Here is a 7453-nt window from a genome sequence, read left to right as displayed (position 1 = left end):
GAAAATGTCACTAATGGAAATTTCACCCGTAATTACCTTAACAATGAGATATTGGAAAGTAAATTTGCCTTGGCAAGGAATTGAAATAATCATGAATGGCTTTTTATGCCCCAACATTGCCCTATTACAGCTGACAATCTAAATTAATGCCGGTTTCACATACTAATGTGTCCTCTGCGCTTCCCTGAGACCTAAGTAGAGGTCTCACATAATAACGTGTCCTCTGCGCTTCCCTGAGACCTAAGTAGAGGTCTCACATAATAACGTGTCCTCTGCGCTTCCCTGAGACCTAAGTAGAGGTCTCACATAATAACGTGTCCTCTGCGCATCCCCGAGACCTAAGTAGAGGTCTCACATACTAATGTGTCCTCTGCGCTTCCCTGAGACCTAAGTAGAGGTCTCACATAATTAACGTGTCCTCTGCACTTCCCTGAGACCTAAGTAGAGGTCTCTCACATAATGTGTTCTTTGCGCTTCCCTGAGACCTAAGTAGAGGTCTCACATAATAACGTGTCCTCTGCGCTTCCCTGAGACCTAAGTAGAGGTCTCACATAATAATGTGTCCTCTGCGCTTCCCTGAGACCTAAGTAGAGGTCTCACATAATAACGTGTCCTCTGCGCTTCCCTGAGACCTAAGTAGAGGTCTCACATAATAACGTGTCCTCTGCGCTTCTCTGAGACCTAAGTAGAGGTCTCACATAATAACGTGTCCTCTGCGCTTCCCTGAGACCTAAGTAGAGGTCTCACATAATAACGTGTCCTCTGCGCATCCCTGAGACCTAAGTAGAGGTCTCACATAATAACGTGTCCTCTGCGCATCCCTGAGACCTAAGTAGAGGTCTCACATAATAACGTGTCCTCTGCGCATCCCCGAGACCTAAGTAGAGGTCTCACATAATAACGTGTCCTCTGCGCTTCCCTGAGACCTAAGTAGAGGTCTCACATAATAATGTGTCCTCTGCGCTTCCCTGAGACCTAAGTAGAGGTCTCACATAATAACGTGTCCTCTGCGCTTCCCTGAGACCTAAGTAGAGGTCTCACATAATAACGTGTCCTCTGCGCTTCTCTGAGACCTAAGTAGAGGTCTCACATAATAACGTGTCCTCTGCGCTTCCCTGAGACCTAAGTAGAGGTCTCACATAATAACGTGTCCTCTGCGCATTCCTGAGACCTAAGTAGAGGTCTCACATAATAACGTGTCCTCTGCGCATCCCTGAGACCTAAGTAGAGGTCTCACATAATAACGTGTCCTCTGCGCATCCCTGAGACCTAAGTAGAGGTCTCACATAATAACGTGTCCTCTGCGCTTCCCTGAGACCTAAGTAGAGGTCTCACATAATAACGTGTCCTCTGCACTTCCCTGAGACCTAAGTAGAGGTCTCACATAATAACGTGTCCTCTGCGCTTCCCTGAGACCTAAGTAGAGGTCTCACATAATAACGTGTCCTCTGCGCTTCCCTGAGACCTAAGTAGAGGTCTCACATAATAACGTGTCCTCTGCGCTTCCCTGAGACCTAAGTAGAGGTCTCACATAATAACGTGTCCTCTGCGCTTCCCTGAGACCTAAGTAGAGGTCTCACATAATAACGTGTCCTCTGCGCATTCCTGAGTCCTAAGCAGTAATGTTCTACCCATACTGACAGGCACTGTAGGATGTATGCCGCTATTCGTCACTGCATACATTTGGTAATGACCCGGTGCTTGGTTCATTCTATCATGGCTGTAATGAAAATTAGCTCCATATAGAGCTGTGAATGAGCAAGTGGAACTGCAGGGTAAAGCATGGGGTAAGGCAAGTGTGAAAATGACTCCGGACAGCAGCATTTTGTGCACCAACATAGCTAAATTAATGGTGTGCATCATGCCAGATATGATTATCTTTTCTTTTTTTTTTCAATTTTTGGGATAACGCCTTTAAAAAGGTTGCCGCTTGGATGCTGCTAGAAGCATCTTCATGAATATGTGGTAATTTTAAGATATACCGCAATACATTTCTATAAATGTTTTTACCACCTGCATTATATAATACGGTAGTATTCCATAAGAAACCCTACAATATTCTACTGTAACTAATATTTCCCATTTAAAGAGGAGCTGTCCCCTCCCCTGACATGTCTGTTTTAGTAGCTACTTGCATTCCCCATGTAATAACAATTCTCGAGCCTCTATTCCAATGACTCTATGTTGTGCCATTCCTTTATTATTACTGCTAGAAGTTTACAAATAAATTGCCAGGAGTCTGTAGTAAATGTAGTGCTGGGTATCATGTAGCGGGGGTGTCTGCTGCTGGTATCAGACTATGTAAGGACACGCCCTCAATTAGTAACACCCATCTGTACCCTTACTGCAGGCTGCTGACAACTCATTCATAACTTCTAGTAGAAATAATAGAGGAATGGCCCAACGCAAGAGTCATAAGAATAGATGTTCCAGAATTGCTATTAGATGGAGACTGCAAGTAGTTGCTAAAACAAGCATATCAGGGAAGGTGATAGTTCCTGTTTAAATAGAGCTGCAATACCAGATCCAACCTGTGGACAGGGGTGGCACTGTTTCTGGAAGGAAGCAGACATGTTTTTTGAATCCTGTACAAATCCGCTAAATTAGAATTGTATATTATATGGGGAATGGAAGTAATTACTAAAACAGACAGGTCAGGAGAGGGGACAGCTCCTCTAGAACGTCATATAAATTAAAGGGGTTTGTCCAATGAATAAAAAAAATGAAACCAGAGTATTGCACAACATTATGTTCAGTATATCAGTGCAAAAAACACTTCTCTCCGGTGTAATCTTAGCTTTTTTTTCCTTTTTTTAATTCAAATTATCTGAAGGACCTCTGACTTCCCTTTCTGTGGGTGGGCAGCAGCTCATCAAGCACCTGCATCTCCCAGGAGTGCGCTGCGGTCAACTCTTGTTAATCTTTCCTCCCCTGCCTAGAAATAGTCCCTCACGCACAGCCCCAGTTATTCCACTAATAAATAGCTCTTTGGTAGGTAATGTAATTTACTACTCCACTGTCATAGAGCTACATATTTCTATGAATTGAGAAGAAGATGAATGAACTAGAAAAGCTACAATTTCTGGGGAAATTGTGTGACGTGTTCTTATCTCCACCAGTAGTCTACAACTGGAGTGGGCGGAGTAACTGGGTGGAGTGGCTGGAGTAACTGTTGTGTGGTTGGATTGGCTGGAGTAACTGTGGAAAGGTTGGAGTGGGCAGAGTCACTGTGTGGGGTGTTTGGAGTGAGTAAAGAGAGTAAACATTACACTAACCAATTGATTGATCAAATCTAAAAAGTGCACATGGCAAGCGTGATAGAGTGAGAAATGCATTTCAACTTGTATTTATTTATATAGCACATTTAATTGCAATGTTGTTGCCCAAAGTGCTTCACAGTTACATTTAGGCTACCTTCACACCTGCGGTAGGTGCGGATCCGTCTGGTATCTGCACAGACGGATTCGCACCTATAATGCAAACGCTGGTATCCGTTTCAGAACGGATCCGTCTGCATTATTCTTTTTAAAAAAAAGTCTAAGTCAAAACGGATCCGTCCTGACTTACATTGAAAGTCAATAGGGGACGGATCCCTTTTCAACTGCACCATATTGTGTCAGTAAAAGCGGATCCGTCCCCATTGACTTACATTGTAAGCCAGGACGGATCCGTTTGGCTCGGCATAGTCAGGCTGCAAGCAGTGTTTTGGTGTCCTCATCCAGAGCGGAATGGAGCCAAACTGATGCATTCTGAACGGATCCTTATCCATTCAGAATGCATTGAGGCTGAACTGATCCGTTTTGAACCTGAAACGGATCTCACAAACGGAATTCAAAACGCCAGTGTGAAAGTAGCCTAAAACATACATTTATAAAAATATTAGCAGCCGATTTGTGTAGGTGGGCTTGAAAATGAGGGAGTGGTGGCAGTTTAGAAATCATGTCCTGATTTTTCAGCTCCCACTCTAGTTTTGAACATTCCGCCCCATTCATTCCTATGGGACCAATTTCGCCACAAAAACGCCGATATTTTGTGTTCCGTGTCCGTTGTTCCGTTTTCTGTGATTTTCTGCGGACCCATTGACAACTCTGATAACGCACCGTTTGTCATCCGCGTCCATGATCCGTGTTTCCAGTCCGTCAAAAAAATATGACCTGTCCTATTTTTTTCACGGAGAACGGTTCGCGGACCCATTCAAGTCAATGGGTCCGTGAAAAAACACGGAGGCACACAAGATTGTCATCTTCGTGTCCGCGTCCGTTTTTTTTTCCTATCATTTGCAAGGCAATCTTGACTTATATTTTTTTTTCACTTTTCATGTCTGGTGATCCTCCAAAAATCAAGGAAGACACAAGGAAACAAAAATGGAAACGGATCACGGAACAGCTTTTTGCAGACCGCAAAAAAATACTGTCGTGTGCATGAGGCCTAAGTGGTCTTGCCATGCAAGAACACTTAATAAATGGTGTGAGAGATCACTACATCAGCACTAAGCAGGGAAGTTACTGAGCCTGTCAGTCCACCACTGAATTCAGGAGAAGGTGGACCAGAAAGATAGACCACAGGGGGGCACCACCAGAGAGGAAAATGTGATGTTCAATAAAAAAAAGTAAAAAATTATTGGATGTATATTGCCATAATATCTCCTCTTTATCCTATATGTTTGGAACAACCTATAGATTACCTATTCTCTATCTATATCTATACGTTCGACTTGTTGAACTGAGTGTCATCTAGAAGCTACCACTAGAGGGCAGCATGTCACCAGAAACAAATACACTGGTCAGTTATAATAGCGGCTTTATATCTGACGCATTGCTTTATACGTAGATCCTGGAATATTATCGGGTGTCGGAGACATGTAAGCTTTAATGTAATCCTTATTTAGGATAATACTGTATTTTCAGGAATCACGCACTACCAATACCAGTAGTAACGTGTATATATACCTGCTAATGTGCTCCGTTATGGGTGCAGCAATCTGTGCATTTTCTATTACGCGTGCTACGTGGAGATTAGTCCTGTGCCTGAATGACTGCTGTGGTCGTATTTAAATAGTCTGAATAATCCTGCCAGAATATAGACGTCCATTGCTGTAGTAAAATAAAAATTAAACGAAAAAAATTATTTTAATCTGGCCTTACAGGAGTTGATAAGGGCCAGACTGTCAAATATTCTGGATTATCAGATATAAAAGTAATAATATTTACAGAGACATCAACACCAGCCCTCAATACTACAATCCAGCACTGAGCCTGAGCAGGATCCGATTTACCCTGGGTTCACACCTGAGCGTTTTACAGCGCGTTCCTACGCGCTGTAAAACGCACAACAGGCAAGAACCAATGATTCCCTATGGGAATGGTTCTCACCTGGGCGTTTTATAGCGCGTACGATCGCGCTGTAAAACGCCCGACGCTCAAACAAGTACTTGAGCTTTTCTTTGAGCGTTTGTCGCGCGTTCCCGTACATAGACTTTCGGGAACGCGCGACAATGGGCGTTCGCTTGTTTCTGTATGCGCGATTGTAAACGCCGGTACAATCGCGCATACAGAGCACTCGTTTCAGAACGCTCAGGTCTGAACCCAGGGTTAGGGAGCGTCATGCTGGGAATTTGCTCAGGGCTTCCATTTTCTAGGGCGCCCCCAAGGACTTGAATAGAAGATATAAACCTTCACTGCCATGAAGAACCATCTACCTTTCACTATTTAGGCATTGTGTGGCGGTATTATTCGGACACTGACTGGCAGTGTTATTAGGCAGTTTAATGGCTGCATTAGTTTGGAAGTATATGGCAGTGTTATGTTGGCACAACATGGTAATATAATACTGTAAGGAGGAATTATCTGAATAGTGAATGGCAGGGTTGGGTGTGCCTTTTATGCAGTATTTGGGTTGCACTATAGGGGGCATTAGAACTTCTGGGTGCACTGCAGGGTAACATTAAAACTACTGGAGACTCGATAGAGAGGCATAAAAGTACTGGGGCGCTGCAGGGGGCGTCAGAACTACAGGGGCGCTATAGGGAGGAATTTTAAATATTGGGACACTATAGATATCAATATAACTACTGGGGGCACTACAGGGGGCATTATAACTAATGGGGGCACTCTGGGAGACATTTAGACATACAGCTCAGCAGACAGTATCACACATGATGGGATTAGATACACAGCTCAGCAGACAGTATCACACAGGATAGGATTAGATACACAGCTCAGCAGACAGTATCACACATGATGGGATTAGATACACAGCTCAGCAGACAGTATCACACACAGTGGGATTAGATACACAGCTCAGCAGGTAGTATCATACATGAAGGGATTAGATACACAGCTCAGCAGACATTATCACACATGATGGGATTAGATACACATCTCAGCCAACAGTATCACACATGATGAGATTAGATACACAGCTCAGCAGACAGTATCACATATGGTATTAGATACACAGCTCAGCAGACGGCATCACACATGATGGGATTAGATACACAGCATCACACATGATGGGATTAGATACACAGCTCAGCAGACAGTATCACACATGATGGGATTAGATACACAGCTCAGCAGGCAGTATCGCACATGATGGGATTGGATACACAGCTCAGCAGACGGCATCACACATGATGGGATTAGATACACAGCATCACACATGATGGGATTAGATACACAGCTCAGCAGACAGTATCACACATGATGGGATTAGATACACAGCTCAGCAGGCAGTATCGCACATGATGGGATTGGATACACAGCTCAGCAGACAGTAACACACATGATGGTATTAGATACACAGCTCAGCAGACAGTATCACACAGGATAGGATTAGGTATACAGCGCACCTGGTTATCAATTTTTGAAAGTCCCATGTCAGTGAATAGAGGGGACACTGTGCATGTGCGGGGAGCTCTCTGTTCACTTCAGGGCCTATCTGGTATAAATGTCCCAGATAAAATATCCCTTTAATAAATTTCCCCTCTGGAGGTCATTGGTTACCCATCCTTCAGGGGTTCAGCCCTGTACCCGTTCAATACACCCCTAGGATACCGTCAGAACACAGGGGCGCAGAAGGAATGGCATAATTTAATATTTCAGAAAAAAACAAAACACAACAATTTTTTTTTAAAGAAACATACACAAAACCCTTTATTTATTATAAAACTGTCTTGGATTTCTGTGGCTCTGGTCCTTTAAGGGAGGTGGAGGCTTCTTCTTCACTTTCTCCTGGGATCCTTCCATTGGAGGAGGTTGAGTGTCGCACCTCAGGCAGATTTTCGGGGGCCGGAGAGGGTCACACGCGGCTCTCACATTGCATAAAAGAGAAAGAAAATAAAGATCAGCAAAACAATTCCCAAACAGGAGGAGAAAAGCGGCCAAACTTACCTGATCTGGTCCTATGCCGCTCGTCAGAGACTTCCTAATGGTGAGAGGCGGCCGGGAGACAT

The sequence above is a fragment of the Bufo bufo genome, chromosome 7 (assembly GCF_905171765.1).
Source record: "Bufo bufo chromosome 7, aBufBuf1.1, whole genome shotgun sequence".
Taxonomy (NCBI): domain Eukaryota; kingdom Metazoa; phylum Chordata; class Amphibia; order Anura; family Bufonidae; genus Bufo; species Bufo bufo.
The sequence above is the reverse complement of the archived record's forward strand: the minus strand, read 5'-3'. Positions refer to the sequence as shown.